Raw genomic sequence first — 19,259 nt, 5'->3', positions numbered from 1 at the left:
ATCTTTCTACAGGGTGATTTGTTTGTAGCTGAATTTTCTACAGGGTGACTTGTTTGCAGCTGAATTCTCTACATGGTGGTTTCTTTGTAGCTGAAATCTCTACAAGGTGAATTAATCTAGCTGATCTTTCTACAGGGTGATTTGTTTGTAGCTGAACTCTCTACAAGGAAACAGCTTCTAAATAATCTCAGTACAGGGTGAATTGTTTGTAGCTGAGCTGTCTACAAGATAACTTCTTCTAGCTGATCTCTCTAAAGGGTGATTTGTTTGTAGCTGAATTCTGTTCAGGTGATTTGTTTGCAGCTGAACTCTTTACATAATGGTTTCTTTGTAGCTGAACTCTCTATGAGGTAATTTCTTCTAGCTGATCTTTCTACTGGGCGATTTGTTTGTAACTGAATATTCTACAGGGTAATTTGTTTGCAGCTGAACTCTCTACATAGTAGTTTCTTTGTTGCTGAACTCTCTACAGGTGAAATCTTCTAGCTGATCTCTCTACGGGGTAATTTGTTTGTAACTGAACTCTGTACAAGGTGCTTTTTTGTAGGTGATCTCACTGCAAGGTGATTTGTTTGTAGCTGAACTCACTAAAGGGTGATTTGCTTGTAGCTGAACTCCTTACATTGTGTATAGTTTCTAGCTGATCACTCTACAGGGTGATTTGTTTGCAGCTGATATCTCTACAAGTTGATTTGTGTGTAGCTGATCTCTCTGCAGGTTGATTTATTTGTAGCCGATCATTCTACAGGGTAATTTGTTTGTAGCTGAACTATCTATAAGGTGATTTGTCTGTAGCTGATCTCTCTGCAGGTTGATTTGTTTTAGCTAAACTCTCTACAGGGTGATTTACTTGTAGCTGAACTCCTTACATTGTGTCTAGTTTCTAGCTAATCCCTCTACAGGGTGATTTGTTTGTAGCTAATCTCTCTACAAGTTGATTTGTGTGTAGCTGATCTCTCTGCAGGTTGATTTGTTTTAGCTGAACTCTCTACAGGGTGATTTGTTTGTAGCTGAATTTTCTACAGGGTGACTTGTTTGCAGCTAAATTCTCTACATGGTGGTTTCTTTGTAGCTGAAATCTCTACAAGGTGAATTAATCTAGCTGATCTTTCTACAGGGTGATTTGTTTGTAGCTGAACTCTATACAAGGAAACAGCTTCTAACTGATTTCAGTACAGGGTGAATTGTTTGTAGCTGAGCTGTCTACAAGATAACTTCTTCTAGCTGATCTCTCTACCGGGTGATTTGTTTGTAGCTGAATTCTGTTCAGGTGATTTGTTTGCAGCTGAACTCGTTACGTAATGGTTTCTTTGTAGCTGAACTCTCTACAAGGTAACTTCTTCTAGCTGATCACAGGAATAACACACCTTGATTGCGGACAACGTACCAAGGGAATTAGACACCGCGTAGTGGGAGCAGGCGGTTGAGATGCGATTATCCGCGTAGGCGTACGCGGACTACTGTTAGTACCCCGTTTGGGACCACTTGTACGCGGATGTACGCGTCTCACCTGCGAAGAAATCCGTACGGTGCCATCAATAAACCGCCTAGTTCTCCGTAAGCACATATCCGGTGTCCGCCAATGAGCCTAAAGGGTCACGCAGGATCCTACGCGCGGGCCGCTGTGTCCGATAATGAATTCAGTTTTAGTCACGTGAGAGCATAATTTAAAATGCATAAAATTCCACAATAAAAATAAAAATGTCTTGTTCATTCTTTTACACAACATTCTTAGCTCCATGCATTCCAACGTTCCAGTTCTGTCAATAACAAAAGTAAGATGATGCAGCTACACACTACACATGTACCTTGAATAACTGTTCGAAGCAAAGCAAGTTCAACCTGAAGAAAAACATACATTACAGTGTATCACAAACTGCATATTACTATACACTAACCTAGCACATGCCAAAGTACCAGATGTGGACACTACTTGTGTGAATAGTTTTTGTTGCAAACACGACAACACCTGGAAAAAGCCTATACATAATGGAAAGAAAATAGTTACACACTATCAGCATGTACCATAGTCATGTGTCCATCAGCTACCACAGTTTACAAGTTGACTTTGACATTAGCAGAAAGTGGAATATCCATTAGAAGTTTCTGGGTAAGGTAAAGAGTTTGTTTTGTGGTTGATGTCTGCCATCACGTGCCAGAGGGGTCATCATACTGCTACGATCAGCTTGCAACAATCTGGCTTGCAAAGACTGGCTTAATGCCATAGGAGTCTGTTAACGGTCTCTGGTGTTTCAGTTATTGAGTACTTGACAGCTTATTGCAAGTAGTGGCAAGGGAATTCCATTGAGATGCTAATGCTGTAAAATATCTTGTAGGAAATCCTAAAAGATAAAGGCAAAATAATTTGATAGCACTGAACTACTGTTGGAAAGCTGGCTAGACAACTGGTACACAGAGAAACACATTAAATTATATCAAGCTACACTAAAACAAGTCTTACCATGAATTTGAATAGTAGGTAACTAAAATCCTTACAACAGCCAAACAGCCCATGGTACGATTGCATCCCAGCAACATAGCAGATATTGGGTTGAAATCATCCACTAAGGGCATGGTCCAATAAACTGCGACTACACTACAAAGCAGCCATGGCTTACCAACCAAAACACAACTATACTTACCAAAGAGTACATACCAACACACAGCTTAGTGTTCTAACAGAAGAAAGCAGACTAGGACGGTAGTTCTCTCAACCTGGAATGTCTGTTATAATACATAAAACAGTTATTAAAAACAATACGTATTTCACCGTATCGATTGGTGAAAACAATCTGAGGTGTTTGACACGATGGTATCCTTCACATCTAGATCTGCTCAGTCAAGCGCCATTACGTCTCAGCTGCCAAGCACCTGAAAACCCTCCAATTTCCATGAAAGTATCGTCGCAATCATTGGTATTGAGTAGCGCCAATGTTGCGCCATGTTTAACCCTAGTTTTCTTCAACAATCCGGCTGCGTTAGACTGCTTAGCGTCAGTATCCAATCACTTCCGTCAAAAAGAAACCGCACGTGATTTTGATGATCAAAGATGGTTTGTTGTGCGCATGCCACCACCAGTTAAAAGGTGCGCATCTGTTAAAATAATTCCAGAACAATCTTTATACCTCGTGTGATACCTATCATTCTGCTACTGTATTGTGTTCAAGTATTGGACGATAAACGGAAGAAACAAGGCTGTGCCTAGAGTCACGGCAATCACGTGAATAAAAAAACTTAGACAAAAAAACCTAAGAAAACTAAAAAAAAAGTTTGGCTAAAGCGAGGATCGAACCCAGGACGTCCCATACTCTAGCCCAGCGCTCTACTAGTGTATCACTGCGGTTCCAGCTACTATACTCCCTTAGTTTGTACCTTATATATGTCATTCATGAAGAAGCCTATATAAATAACACCAATAAAGAAGAAACTAAACCTGAACCCTTACCCTAACCCTAACTCTAAAGTACAAGGCGCATCCCCTAAAGTCGAATGCTCGGGGCATACTACCAGGTGCATCTTCTAAAGTTGAATGTTCGGGGAATACTACTAGGCGCGTGCCCTAAAGTCGAATGCTCGGGGAATACTAGACTCTGCCAAGTCTAGCTCGCCTCAAACTCAACAGAAACTTACCTTCATACAACTACTGTGTGAAGTCTGGTTGACTGCGCCGTGACTTTAGCACCAGTCACGGTGCTGTGACTCTAGGCACAGCGAAGAAACAACTGTCTCTTCGTTACCGACGTACTGAGCTAGCGGCTAACATGTAGCTATCCTCAGAGTGACTGACACATCCGACGAGATATCCTGTTAGATAGTATACTCTCCGTACCCTCACTAGAACAAAAAAATGGTGAGCCGACCTGTATTTAAGTCTTTGGTGAATTCAAGAGGTGTAAACCTAACCCACATCGTAATTCCATATATGTATCTGTATAGCAATGCAGAAAATAGGCCACTTCAAAGACGTTCTATGTTTGATGATCGCTGTCAAAATATAAATTAACTTTGTACTCATGGTTTTTAGCTTTCAAGATATCTCATTTTATGTTATTACAATGCTCACAGTTTTATAAACTGCAAGCTTTAGCTCTGTACTCATGATTTTCAGCCATCAAGATATCCCATCTTTTGTTGGCAAGTCCTGCCAAGATGTCCCATCTTTAGACAGGAAAAATCAGTGGGTACGTAGCTGTTTATCAATATCAATGTTATTACGATGTTCGCAGTTGCAAAACGGTACAAGCTATAGCTCTGTACTCATGATTTTCAGCCATCAAGATTTCCCATCTTTTGTTGGAAAGTCCTGTAAAGATGTCCCATCTTTAGTCAGGAAAAATCAGTGGGTACGTAGCTGTTTATCAATGTCAATGCATTACAATGTTCACAGTTTCAAAGCGGTACAAGCTTTAGCTCTGTACTCATGATTTTCAGCCATCAAGATGTCCCATCTTTTGTTGGCAAGTCCTGTCAAGATGTCCCATCTTTAGGCAGGAAAAATCAGTGAGCACGTAGCTGTTTATCAATATCAGTGTTATTATGGTATTTTCAGTTTCAAAGCCGTACAAGCTTTGGCTGTGTACTCATGATTTTCAGCCATCAAGATGTTCCATCTTTTGTTGGCAAGTCCTGTCAAGATGTCCCATCTTTAGTCAGGAAAAATCAGTGGGTACGTAGCTGTTTATCAATATCAGTGTTATTACGGTGTTCGCAGTTTCAAAGCCGTACAAGCTTTAGCTCTGTACTCATGATTTTCAGCCATCAAGATGTCTCATCTTTAGGCAGGAAAATCAATGAGCACGTAGCTGTTTATCAATGTCAATGCATTACGATGTTCACAGTTTCAAAGCGGTACAAGCTTTAGCTCTGTACTCATGATTTTCAGCCATCAAGATGTCCCATCTTTTGTTGGCAAGTCCTGTCAAGATGTCCCATCTTTAGGCAGGAAAAATCAGTGGGTACGTAACTGTTTATCAATATCAATGTTATTACGATGTTCGCAGTTGCAAAACGGTAAAAGCTTTAGCTCTGTACTCATGATTTTTAGCCATCAAGATGTCCCATCTTTTGTTGGCATGTCCTGTCAAGATGTCCCATCTTTAGACATGAAAAATCAGTGGGTACGCAGCTCACTGTTTGCAGCTTTGAAAACATGAAAGTTTTCAGAAATCTCAGCTATCAAGATTTCTCATAACCAATTTGTTGGTGTTTCCTGCCATATTCCTGGTGTGTGGGTGTGTGTGTGTGTGTGTAAGTACTTAGCTGATTTACCAAACTGGATTAGCATAAGTGTGTATAAGATAGGGTGATTGATCTTTACTACCCTAAACCAGAAGAGCTCATGGTTCGCCGTGTGTCATAGCCCTACGACATTGCCTGCAGAACCAAACGGGGCACTGAAAATATCATCGTCCATATGGAGTCCTTTGACACTTTTAAGTGGGTATGCATAATGTTCGTAGCATTTGTTTATTAGTTATGAAAGCCAAACAAGTGTTGAGTAGGGTTCTGGGAACCATAATCTATGGTTCCCAGAGTCCTTTTAAAATAATTAAATTCAATAATTTTTAGCATCACAGTTGAATGGTTTGAACAATTTTGGAGACCATAAGATGTTTGATGTAGCATGACCAGCCTCCTCTGCAAGATGTTAATTATATATCCACTGATATTGATAATGAACAATTTCCTCTTTACTGTGCATTAATCAGATCAAATGCTTATAAATATTCTTTAATGTTGTGACTGTGTAGCAAGATTTAAACTTCCCAATTGCCTGGCATGTGGAACTCCAAGCTTGTATTAGTGGCATAGTTAAAACTGTGAAATGGAGCTGAATTGTGGGATGGTATGCAGGGGTGGTGGGACAAGCCCACAGTAACTATATAATATGCTAACTATTATTCATATGTACTACCTGCTGAAAGTAAAACAATTGTATAACAATGATTATATTGTAAAGCCGTGTCTGCCACATCATTCCTTCCAGGATGTGATTTGTCCATTATGTGTTTGTCAGGTTTGATAATTAATGAATTGTACATATACAACACTTATACAGGCCCAACAGTGGTGCTTTGTGATATGCCGAGGATTTTGCTGAGTTGGACACATACGAGGATTTTGCTGAGTTGGACACATACGGCTATTGAAACTACTACATTTAAAAATGTATTGAGTTGTTTGTTTCTGTTTGCAGGCTAAATGAACTGTCACAGTGAAATTATCATCGTAATATATGTCACCTGTCTATGCACATACTGGACGTGGTAAAGGTATGCAACTGGGCTAACAACTTTGCCATGTGATTGAAGCTAGCCTATAACTATGAGCTGCTGTCAAGTTGGACAGTACATACCATAAATGGGAAACACGAATGAAAGAAGTATAATAATTTATAATTGATTAATGCATGAGAAACAATGTTCTGAGTGTCCTATTGAAGAAGGGGGATGTAGTATACTGTTACGGAGTTAGTTTAGTTACTTGGTCCATGAAGCCACACTTCCCATGATGTCAAAGCTCCAATTCAAGTATTTGTTAATATGACAGCTTTTATGATGAGTTCTACCATACTTCAATGCACTATTCATGTCTCACTCCAGGTAGGGTGGGGAATACAGCAGATTTGACAAGGTCTAGTGTCAAATTTCCCAGTACTGAAGCTAAAACCCCACTATATTCCCACCTCAAAAGGGGGTTTCCGAGGGGAATTAATTTATCAAAATGATTTTTGACTGCCACCATCAAAAGCCCCAGGATGTAGATGGTCAAATCCCCAGTAGGTGTATCGGGATTCCGGGGGTGGGGCTAGCTTAAAAAGTTGATGTAGGTATATTGTGCCATAATATGCCACTGAACTGCAGGTCTGGTACTCTTGCAGCTAATCTTGCCACTAAACACGAGTGCTGGGGTATAATCTGTGGCGAGGAGGGGTCTCATGCTAGCTGATGCATCATGTGCAAAGTGTTTCCAGCACCGAGACACAGTGGTCGCCTGCTTTCAAGTGCCCAGGCGTTTCACCATTAATACCTAAATAACTCCAAAGCATCGATACTCCCGATTTTTCTTATCAGTCGTTCATTGGCCTCTATGTGTCCAGGCTCGTGATAAGCACCTCGTACAGGTTTTGCCTCTAATGTTCACCTTCCAGTACCTCACTGGTAAAGTGGACAGTAGTGAGTGCAGGCCTCAAGCTATATAACGCGCATGGGCTATATTTCTGAACCTGTGGTTTTAGCCCTATGGATACATCATTGTGGGAGCCTGTAGCTACTATAATTATTATTATTATTATTGGGGGTACAGGTAAGGAGGCAAAGCCTGTAAAAACCTGATCTAAACAATCAAACTACTACAAAAATAACTATACAATATCATACTGGTAATCATAATAAAATCTATCTAGGTGTGTCTTAAACAAATTGGTTAAATGAACATTAACTGAGTCATATGGGAGTCCATTCCAATCATTTATAATTCTTACTGAATAATAATCTACCCGTTACTTCCGTCTTGTCCGCGTTGTAGAATAAGTTGCTTTGCGGGTATAGGCGTTGTATCCGCGTAGTGGAGGAAGCCATTAGGCGCACGGTTTTACACCCGTATACAGTCCGCCAAGTGAAATGATTCGCGGACAGCGTCCATTCCGTATACAGTGCTAGTATCTCCTGTGGATCTTTCTACTGGGCGATTTGTTTGTAACTGAATATTCTACAGGCTAATTTGTTTGCAGCTGAACTCTCTACATGGTGGTTTCTTTGTTGCTGAACTCTCTACAGGTGAAATCTTCTAGCTGATCTCTCTACGGGGTAATTTGTTTGTAACTGAACTCTGTACAAGGTGCTTTTTTGTAGGTGATCTCACTGCAAGGTGATTTATTTGTAGCTGAACTCACTAAAGGGTGATTTGCTTGTAGCTGAACTCCTTACATTGTGTATAGTTTCTAGCTGATCTCTACAGGGTGATTTGTTTGCAGCTGATATCTCTACAAGTTGATTTGTGTGTAGCTGATCTCTCTGCAGGTTGATTTATTTGTAGCCGATCATTCTACAGGGTAATTTGTTTGTAGCTAAACTATCTATAAGGTTATTTGTCTGTAGCTGATCTCTCTGCAGGTTGATTTGTTTTAGCTGAACTCTCTACAGGGTGATTTACTTGTAGCTGAACTCCTTACACAGCATTTCAGCTACCCTGATACGCGGCGCGTACATACGTATCTAACGTCGTCTTTTTTTACTAGACGATATGAATACGCGAACGTCTATACCCTTCGTCTAAAAGCGTATCTGTCGTAATGGTACCACTCCTTTAGACGAGGCTCGTATCGTGCCTCGTATCACGCGACGTCTACAGTCGTATAGTGCTAATAGATTATTCATTGTTCGCCATATAAGGGTACAACGATTATTGTTAATTATAGAATAGAGGTCAACTGATGGTACAACCATTAATTTTGCACAATTAAAATCGTTAAGTAGGTTCAATCTTTCTATCATCGCGGACTCGCGAAGGTGGCTGCATGCTGCTGTCCCGTGACAGTGAAAGTAGCTAGCTACATGTGTCGGCTTGTTCAGCTATAAACTGTAAGTATCCCTTGCTCATTGCCTGCAATGGTTTAAGAGCAGTTAATATAAGCAACACATTGATCTTTTGTTACCTGACTGAATCGAGCACCACACAAACAATTTTTTTGTTGCTGATAGCATAGTACAACTTCACCTGTATGCATTAAAATAATAATTATGTAGCATATGTCGAATAGTACAAAATAGTTCAAGTGCATTAACTTTATGCATACAGTTTTGTCCATTATTGTTGCATTGTACTATACTTACAGGAAATGGACCAGTGTGCAGTTGCTGACAGAGAACATAGAAGAAACGAAGCACAATAATATGTGACAGAAGAATGACCATGTGAAACTGAACTTTATTACAACTGAGACATGACCAGGATCAAATTTTACCTGTGCCAGAAATGATTTCTTTTCTTCAGACTGATGGACTGCCCTTACCACCACCCCAGTACTGGCTAGAATTACCAACTACTGAACAAATCACTTGAGAGTGCCACATTCATGGTAACCTTAGAGTAGGCCAGCTCGACATTTGATGTTAACAGAGGACAAGTGGATGACCAATACCATAATGTCATAAGCACACTACAGGTGGAAATGAAATTGATTTACACCTGCTTTATATGAAAAACAACACATAACACTCCAATTTTTTTTTGTACATACCTAATCCGAGATTTTTCAGTAGCTACACACAAAATTCCTTGATGATCAACGCTGCATGTGTAGGCACAACTTTAAGTATAGCAGTCTAAAATCGTCCCTTTGTGGAACCAACATCATAGAACACATTTACCTGTAGGAAGACATTCAACATTTCGGTCAACTGTTTATTTCTTCCGCGTCATGATTGGATGCCAATGTAAACCCTTCTTTGCTAGGAAATATTTCAACTTAAATGTCTATTTTTACTTAAGTAATATGTAACGTACAACAACTGATCCACGCTGGCTCATGCCAATGCACGACAGTTACGGTGTTCTGTCATCACACTGACCAGCGACTGCCCGGCGTGAAGTATCTCGTTTTGTATATCCGGCGTAACTACTACGCGACTACACAGCAACTATTCCACTGTGTCATGGTTTCGATACCTTAGACAATTGACACATGTAGAGCTTACGTCGAGCCTCATGTTCACTCGGCTTTCAAAATCTTCCGCTGCTATCTCGTGATCACGTGAGTTTACTATACAATCCTGGCGTATTCGGTGACCGCATCTTCACTAGTCCACCGGGAGAACAAGCTACGTGGCGGGAATGAATCGAGGAAGGTAACTTGACTTTACTGCTATGCTTGGTGATCACCTATACATACTAACACAGGTTTGCTGATTTCACCACCATCCTTTCCGGCGTCTCGTGTAGGCTAGGTGTGCTAGTTTGAGGCTAGTTTCAAATGTTGAGGAGAGAAAGAATAAATGAGATAAGTCCATGCAGCGTAATTCTTTTTGTACAGATCAGGCTTTACAGGCTCCTTGAGCCTTCTTTACCTGTAAGACAAATACTACTACTAGTAATATATTATAATGCGTAATTCATACTGCCTGTATTTATGCCGTCTATATTTTGGTCTTTACCTATGCACAGACAACTGAAATGAGATCATGCACAAGACCCGATACTGAGCATTGGATATAGGTTTGTCACAGGTCCATTTTCTCTCAATGCGGGGACTTTTTGAATTAGTTGTTTTAAAGACAGAGTTCATATAGGCTGTATTGGAGCACTATTTTTGCTGTGTTATGAGACCTAGGTCTCTTGCAACCACAGTCAGATCATCATAGTATAAGAGACTACAGAAAGGTGTGTGTGTGTGTGTGTACGTGTACGTGTACAGACGAATAAAAAAAAGTGAACACAGTTAAGTTGTTGACCATTCACTACAGTTCCGAACCATGAAAATATTTTGCGAGCATGTCATACATGGACAAGCTGTGTGTCTGTCTGAATGCTAGCTATAAACAGTTGTACAAAGTAGTGATGTACCGATAAGAGATTTTGCTGATTATCTGATTAGCCGATATTGAAACTCATATAATGGCCAATACCGATAACTGATCGAATGTTTATGTTTACCAAAATTTCACACATAATATTATTTTGTAAAATTGCCATTTTTAAACTTCATTTTTGTGTTATTTTTATGAAAACAATACCATCAGGGTCAGTAAAATTAATCAGCTAAATAATCTACTAATAATTACTGATACCGATATTGCTGAAATGGGGCCAATAAACCAATTTCCGATTATTTACCAATTAATCAGTGCATCACTAGTACAAAGTAAAATTTTGATGTTTTGAATCAGCATGCTATTTACAATTATTTCATGAATTGTTGGAAATTGACAGATTGTAGTAAAATTCTGTAAGTAATATTGATGATACTCAGTCTTGTCTTGTTATCTAGATCTAACAGAATGAGATTGGAAGTTTACTGAGTCTAGAGGGAATGTTAGTTCAAGTAAAGTGACAGAGGATGTATTCTGGGTTACATTCAACAACATCCAGCAACAACGGTATGGTTAAACAGAATAATATATAGTTGTGAGGTGTTTGTAAACTATGGCAGCCAGAACTAGAAAGGATAGATGGATAGTTGATGAGCAATTCTAATTCAGAATTTAAAGATCATTGTGGTAAGTATATCTCTGTTACAACATTAATTTTATTTTCACATGTAGCCTGAGGACAGAATGAGACACTTTATGTATAGAGTTGCTAGCTATTGCTATTGTTGCAAGGTGTGCATAGCTTTAGGCTAGTGTTGTTTCAATTATCTAAGGACCTAGTTATTGGAGTGGTAAGGGATGATCGATGTCAGGTGCTTGAATGAACTTTAATCCAGTAATGTTGGCCTGGCTGGTATTAGGCCTAAACACAGCTGAATAGCTATAGTAAATATACTGCGTACATAGGAATGTCACCAGTACTTTTATATAGAAGGGATTTTCTGTTACTAATGAGATCCACACACAGATCTGCAACTTCTATGAAGAATTAATACTGAATGTAATTCCTTTATCATTTTTAGCCTAAACTATATTCACCTCTCTTCTGTTAATAAAACTAAAATTTTTATTGCCATATATTATATAGAATTGCCATAGCACATGAAAACCTTCATGTATTTGTGCTTAATGATCTTGTTTATTAACAACTAACAATACTTTATTATGCTGACAAGCAAGTGAATTACATATCAACATTAGTCATCAGTCTTATGGTCAGCTAAATCTTCTGTAAACTGTAAAGTTTACTTAAGCATCTTAATGTTTGTGAGACTACGTGTGTCTTATAATACATTTACTTCTCCACAGATCATCCCTAGTTGATTGAAGATTGAGGCAAAGTGATCGATGTACTTTGAGGTACGAACATTCTAACCATGTTTATATTGGTTTAAAGTATTTATACCACTTTTATTTTCTTCAATTGATTATAGCATACTCTGAAATTACTTACTAAGGGTAGTTGCTAGAACGGGTTTGGACCATTGCTGTCTTTGAACCTGTGAATGGCTATATGCTTAGTAAGATATATCCCATCCAAAAACAGCTTATAGCTGTAAAAAAAGTGCGCGTCCAAGTAAAGCAGAGTTAACTGCGACAAAAAGTAATGATATCATAATGCGGCCATGTGCGAGGTGTGCAAGTTGTAAAATTAATATTAGCTAATCAGATAATACAATGTTATTGTTAAAGTGTTAATGAGAACTATGTGATGCTGCTATTTTTAAGTGTGTGAGCATCTTCATAAATGCCACACAAATTTAATTCTCTATAAAGCAATGTGTATAGATTCTCTGATAGCAATAAATAGTTTGAGTTTGGCCACCTTTCCTTTGTTCGTAGCATTGCCGTATACAAGAAAGACGGCCAAACTCAAACTATTTATTGCTATCAGAGACTCTATACACATTGCTTTATTGAGAATTAAATTTGTGTGACATTTATGAAGATGCTCACGCACTTAAAAATAGCAGCATCACATAGTTCTCATTAACACTTTAACAATAACATTGTATTATCTGATTAGCTAATATTAATTTTACAACTTGCACACCTCGCACATGGCCGCATTATGATATCATTACTTTTTGCCGCAGTTAACTCTGCTTTACTTGGACGCGCACTTTTTTTACAGCTATAAGCTGTTTTTGGATGGGATTTCAATACTTTTTGTTAGAATAAGCAATGCACTGTTGATAACAATAGGTGAGTTTCCATGGTTTTGACAGAAACCCCAGATTACAGTGACAGAATATTAAAATATAACTGTAATTTTAGTGGCCAGGGCCGCCCACATGGGGGGGGGGGTAACTGGGGTATTTTTCCCCCTGCCCCAGCCCGAAAGGGGCCCCTTGAATACCTGTTTAAAGAAAGATTGATATACTCTAATAGAGCAGTCAGGATCTAGACCCTTCCTTGCCACTGGGCCCCTCTTTAACTCTTTTCCCTGGGCTGTCTAATTTTTCAGGACTGCCCTGTTAGTGGCATACAACTGCAGTCAACTACCACCCATTTTAACTAGTAAACCCTTAATAACACTGCCTTTCATGTTGTACTGCATTAAAACGATCAATATACTCTATTAGAACAGTCACAAAACAGCTGTAACACAGCAATCAATATTTAACATAGTTACAACTTCTGCTTAGCATCGGATTGTATAGTTTAAATTACTAGTTACTTACAGACTTTACAATATAAAAATATGGCACTTGTAGAAATGTGACTGTTCTATTAGAGTATCTCGATCTACTTCAAGCATTGACTAATTCAAGCGAAGAAGTTATGCCCCTTCCAAGAGATCTTGTGAAATGAAATGACAATAGTAAAGAAAAGGCAAGTATGTACAGAGACAATAGAAAGGCGCGTAATTATGTCCTGTTGTAAATAAACGCCTTTAAATTTTATATTACTAGCTACTAAATAAGGGCACCAGAATAGGCTTGTGAGGCTGTTGTCTCCAAGGTTGTCTCATTACTTGTCTTTTCGTGTTGAAGGGATTTAGTCACAATTGGTGAGTTTAACTATACATGTATTTGTGTTGTAAAACTTAATTGTAAAAGGCGATTAGCACATATCATGATAAACATGTATTTGTCACAGTAGAGTCTCTCACGATTATTAATACGAGACATTGGACCAGGGTAAAAAATTTACTGCTATATTTAGAGGTTGTAGCGTTTGTATATCTTAGTATCTTAATAAATAATTCTCCATGATCACTAATCACTAATAGTACAGTGAAAACTGGTCATTATTCAGGCCGTAGGGACAAAAATTTTCTGACCTAGCTTTTTAAAGAGGTAGCTGCATTTTGCGGCCTTAAAAAAGGTAAGAAGCATGCTGTTCTAACTGGCTATAGAGATGGATTTAGTGTGTGACAGTGTATGAGACAGTGAGTGCTGGCAGCAAGGGGGCAGCCAATCTGTTAGAGCACCAAAGGCACTGCTTCAGACTTAGGCAGTTAGCTGTCAGCCCGAAGTGTAAAAGTTTCACTATTGGTCCTTATAAGCTCCTGATGAAGAAAGTGATGAAGTCATTATCCATAGGATATATTTTTCAGAGTATCCATTTCAGTTCTACAATATAGTAGCCAAGCATAAGATGAACATAACACAGCATTCCGGTGGTTTAGTGGTGACCACAACACTGCCTGAGGTAAACTGTGGTGAGATTTGAGACTACTGGGAGCCCTGGAATACCTTCAACACATGAATTACCAAATATCTAATGCCTAGCTTTGTGTGGACCTGCCTTGGTGGCCACTTGTAAAGAAGGAAAACAGCTGCCACACAGTCTTTCGAGTGAACAGCTAGTTTCCACACCTCTTAATTATCAATTTGTAAAATCTTGAACAAAATTGTGTGTGCGAGTAAGTGAGACGTTGTGCATCGGCAGTGCCGTGTATATGGTTGCTGCCTAGCATTGACACATCAAGAGTATTGAAGTCACAATGTGTTACTGTATCATCCATCTAAATACAATCTCTGAATGTGTCATTTAGTGTAGAGAGCAATCTTCCACAAGAAGTGACCTGCAGGTTTCAGTGTATATTGTTAACCTTTAATATTGTTCGCCATTGTGATTGTGAACTGTATGTACAGTGAAAGCTCACTTAGTGGCCACCTCTTTAGTAAGACCACCTCATTATATTGGCCACCTCTAGTAGATCCCAAATATAGCTAAGCAGTACTTTATTACCTCATTAATAAGGCCACCTTGTTATTCAGGCCAAATTTTGTGGTTCCACAGCTGGCCAAATTAATGAGGTTTCATTGTACTTATGTGAATTTATTATTTTTCGTAGCTTTTCTTCAGGTTTACTGATGGGCACTATGAAGCATTGGTGACTGGTGCGTACATAATGTGGTGGCTTGAAATGCTAAAACAGTACGTAGCATGTCTTGTATGTACATGTAATGTGTTGTAATGTGTCAACACATCCACACATCTTAGAAATAAATATAGTTGTATTCTCTATACTCAGTTCCATTGTGCCACTGGGTCATAAGTGGGTTGAGTATGGATCATCCAGGACATTTGAGTCACATTTTGTCCTGGCCAAGTGGATCTCATCCACTGACAGAATATACAGGATCAGATCACGTGTATAAATTACAGTGGAACTTGTTTATTGCCACCTTCACTCAATAAGCAGGTAATAGTGTATAAATTCTCAATTGGAATTGGCTTTTCAAGAGAGATTGTCTTTCTATACTGGTGGCCATTAAGACAGGTTGTACTGACAGAGTGTACATACTAGAGATGCAACAATATCCTCCACTTAGTGTTGTTTGATAGTGATGCAATGGAGACTATGTATTGTTGCATTTAAATACTATGCTATTATATTGCAACTCTAGCACATATTTATAACAGGAATGTTTGTTAACTGTTTAGACATACTGGAGCCACACCCACTCATCTGGATTCTACAAATGGAGTCATACCAACTTGTCATCATACTTACGTGTTACTCCCATTGTGCTTGGATTGGATGAATATACATGCTGTCATGTGAGACTTGCTACCATGGCAGGCTACTGGAAAACATTTCATAGCTGTTATATTACAGTCATTATTGTACTATTCTTACATTATTGTTGTGAAAAGTTTTTGGCATTCATGTGTCCTCTGTATGTTGTAATTACATGTATAATTTTTGTGTGGGGGTGCTATAAAATGCAATAATGCATGGTGACAATTGGCTAGCCACATGTGCTAATTACTCACAGCTTGTGTCAACAACTGGTAACCGCAGTTGTACTCTGTGTCGTTCTTTAAGCCACGCCCTTAGAGGACAAATTACGTCACGGTGGGGGCGACTAAATTCAAATTTCAAAACGAAGGATGGTATGCAGCACCATAGATTATATCTGTGGACTATAATCTATGGCAACACACTTCTTTGTGGCTATATGCACTGATTAACTACATAGAGCGCCAGTTCATCATTACCCAGTGACCGCAGTTGTGATCTGCGTCATTCTTTAAATTCCGTGTAAAATTCTTAGAGAGCAAATTACGTGGGGGCGACTAAATTCAAATTTCAAACTAGTCATTCTCGAAAACATATGTTTCAATCTGAACGAAACTTTTAGAACAGTTTAAAGATACATTGCCCTACATGCCAAGCGAATATTGCGGAAAACAACAATCTGGGATTTGTATTTTGCCTCTAGGTCGACTGAGGACGACTGAAACTTCGTTTGGTGCTGAAATTACGATGGTAGGGTAATCATGTATGGTGAAATCGATGATGTGAATCTTGAGGCGATTGAGTGAATACTGAAGCGATAGCAGGGCAATCAATGTTTGGAATGCACAAATGAACGCAAGACATACACCTGCGGTTGCGTCTAACCGCATGCGATAAAAAATAAAAACGAAACTTCCCCTTTGATGTCGGCAATCTCGATCACGAAACAATCGGCATGGATTTGCTTCACTGCTTGTGTGGTAGTTACTAGTGACACGATGAGTTCAACTCTCTAGAGTTTCAGAGGGATAGCGTAAGTGGCGGGTGAGTTACAGGACGGAGAATTTGTCAACGTTCGTTCCTGTAAAATCCTCACGTAGTGGTCGCGTCATTTATTGTCTGCGGCACGCGTTTCTGCTTTACTGGCCGCGCGACTCACTACCGTGAGTCTTTATTTCAAACTAGAGCTACCATAATGATGGTAACTTACATATCACCCTATTTTGGTGTAAAATACAGGTGGTATACAAATACCTTAGATATAATTATGCACTGGTATATAACTACATGCACATGCAGTATTACTACACTCTTTCTTTCTCCACAGATCATCCTTAGTAGGTTTTAGATGTTTCTATGAGGCGTACTTTTAGTAAGGTATATTCTACCATGTTTTATCAGTTTAAAGTCTTTGTACCATTATACTACTGTACTTCCAACTTACTTACTAAACGTAGTTGCTAGAACGGGTTTGGACCATTGCTGTCTTTGAACCTGTGAATGGCTATATGCTCAGTAAGAAATATTCTAAATTATAGCTACCACAATGATGGTAACGTATCACCACATTTTGTTGTAAAATACAGGTGGTATACAAAGACTTTAATATAATTATGCAAGTAGTATCAATCTGATATATAACTACATGCACATGCAGTATTACTACACTCTTTCTTTCTCCACAGATCATCCTTAGTAGGTTTTAGATATTTCTATGTGGTGCACTTGTAATAAGGTATGTTCTACCATGTTTTTATCAGTTTAAAGTTTTTGTACGATTATATGTGAATGAATTTGACAAAACAAGGCTTCCACACACATCCACTTTTATGACTTTGAAGCACCATACCTCAATGTAGGAGTATGCCATTAGTTTCAAATTATGACCTGTTATTTTACAATCCTATGGAAGAATTGTGTGAAAGTTTAGGTCAGTAGTCAAGTTACAGTTGGTTAAAACAGAAAATTGGATGTGTGTGGAAGCCTTGTGTTGTCAAATTTGGTCGCATATAGACTTTCTAATACTGTACTTCCAAATTAATTACTAAGCGTAGTTGCTAGAACGGGATTGGACCATTGTTGTCTTTGAACCTGTGAATGGCTATAAGCTTAGTAAGAAATATTCTATAAGCTACAGCTATCATGATAATGGTAACTTACGGGCAAAGATTTTTGGCATTTATACATTAATAGCATGCACTGATTTGTTATTGCTGCAATAATATGTACATTATGTTACTACATTTTTCTTTCTTTCCAGATCGAGTTGGTTTGGAGATGTTTGGATGGATAAACCATATCTGTGATGTTTCTTTCCTCTTGTGTTATTTCGCCTTTTTTCTAAAGATTTTAGGCTGCTCACATGCATTCTTTCAGCCTCAGGGATGTCAGTGGAGATTTTGAGAGCTACTGAGATGCACTGAAGCATACCAGCAACTCCACAGTCACTATGCATGGTATGCAGAAGCTTAGGCTTGCATGGGTTCAAATGTGCCGGCATAACACTGAAGTAGAGTTCTATGCCGTCATAATCGGTGGGTATAATTATTAAACAATGAGCTTAATTTCTTGAAAATAGGTCGACACTCCTTAATAGAGCGTAGGGTACGTATCAGCGTTGAAACCGGTTCACATTTTGCCCGGGTCTGACCTGGATTGGATCACGTGCGAAGCAAATTAATTGGTTGGGATGATGCAGAAGTGTATAAACGCGTCATAGTCAAGCGAAGATGCAACCCAGCTTCTTTCGTGAGCTACGTCCACTAATCAGATGACTGCAGCCATAAGTTAAGTCACGCCCATTTGTCTGTATAGGTATGGAAGAATCTACTGAGCCACGCCTACTAATCGTCGTATGAGACATGGTCTAGCTTTGCATCAGGCCAGCTTTTTCGTGAGCCACGTCCACTCTTTAGGAATTCGTTATAAAGGTGTGCTAGGTATGCTAAAGCCACACCCACTTGCAGGAAACGTGTCTTGCCATCTGGAAACTTACGTGGAACCATTCCGGATATCTGCTTAGTTTTTATATTTCTACTCTCGTACATGCGTACGCGTAACGCACTAGTTGACCACTCAAAGTGTAGCCATCAATTTTAATTAATCCAGGTCAGCGGTCAGTAACCCGGTTTCAATGCTGGTACGTATAGAAGCTATGCTCCTAAGATAAATATTTGTTCAGTCTGAAATTAGCTATTGCTGAAAACGCGTAGTTTTAGTAGTTATGAACGTGAAAATTGATGTTGCTGCAGCGGGCACGTTTATGCATTGTGGACTGGCGTAGTCGTACATGATCAGCCTTTCCAAAAGGTATACGTGCGTATAACGGATTAGAAGCCTTATTGGAGTAGCGTGTGGTCATAGCAGACAATTTATGGGCGAGGGTAGATAGCCTCGTAGGGTTTGATTGTTCTAGACGCTTCAGTCTTCAGTGAATATAATGTGCTTGCAAGGATTCTCACTTAATACGTGATCGTCTCAAGCAATTATCTCGTCTAGCTTGTATTCAAGCCGTCTATAGCGATTAGAGATGCGTCTCGTCTATTTAGTCTCAAGGAACCTAAAATGCTGTGTTACATTGTGTCTAGTTTCTAGCTGATCCCTCTACAGGGTGATTTGTTTGTAGCTAATCTCTCTACAAGTTGATTTGTGTGTAGCTGATCTCTGTGCAGGTTGATTTGTTTTAGCTGAAC

The 19,259-nt window shown here is 39.1% G+C and overlaps 5 long non-coding RNA genes across 10 annotated transcripts in view; 3 read left to right on the top strand and 2 right to left on the bottom strand.

The window, feature by feature from the left end:
• LOC136247269 (uncharacterized) overlaps positions 1 to 19,259 on the top strand; it is a 286,965-nt gene that overhangs the window by 74,584 nt on the left and 193,122 nt on the right. The gene's annotated exons all lie outside the window — the stretch shown is intronic.
• LOC136244838 (uncharacterized) lies at positions 1,656 to 3,086 on the bottom strand. Of its 6 annotated transcripts, none has more exons than XR_010695593.1 (7): positions 2,771 to 3,086; positions 2,643 to 2,724; positions 2,462 to 2,596; positions 2,026 to 2,405; positions 1,899 to 1,969; positions 1,809 to 1,842; positions 1,656 to 1,760 (listed from the first exon to the last, which is right to left on the bottom strand). It is a non-coding gene; the product is annotated as an uncharacterized lncRNA (long non-coding RNA). The 6 variants fall into 6 exon arrangements; XR_010695581.1 differs by having other exon boundaries at positions 2,026 to 2,342; positions 2,771 to 3,085; XR_010695587.1 differs by having other exon boundaries at positions 1,899 to 1,980; positions 2,026 to 2,596.
• Positions 3,719 to 6,232, top strand: LOC136247251 (uncharacterized). Its single transcript, XR_010697240.1, has 2 exons — positions 3,719 to 3,850; positions 5,302 to 6,232. It is a non-coding gene; the product is annotated as an uncharacterized lncRNA (long non-coding RNA).
• LOC136247270 (uncharacterized) lies at positions 8,177 to 8,960 on the bottom strand. Its single transcript, XR_010697301.1, has 3 exons — positions 8,835 to 8,960; positions 8,657 to 8,718; positions 8,177 to 8,604 (listed from the first exon to the last, which is right to left on the bottom strand). It is a non-coding gene; the product is annotated as an uncharacterized lncRNA (long non-coding RNA).
• On the top strand, positions 13,519 to 15,754 carry LOC136247278 (uncharacterized). The gene is made up of 3 exons (XR_010697312.1): positions 13,519 to 13,602; positions 14,896 to 14,978; positions 15,489 to 15,754. It is a non-coding gene; the product is annotated as an uncharacterized lncRNA (long non-coding RNA).

Source organism: Dysidea avara, chromosome 2, assembly GCF_963678975.1.
Source record: "Dysidea avara chromosome 2, odDysAvar1.4, whole genome shotgun sequence".
NCBI classification, from domain to species: domain Eukaryota; kingdom Metazoa; phylum Porifera; class Demospongiae; order Dictyoceratida; family Dysideidae; genus Dysidea; species Dysidea avara.
Note: the sequence above shows the minus strand (reverse complement) of the source record. Positions and strands in the feature narration are given on the sequence as shown.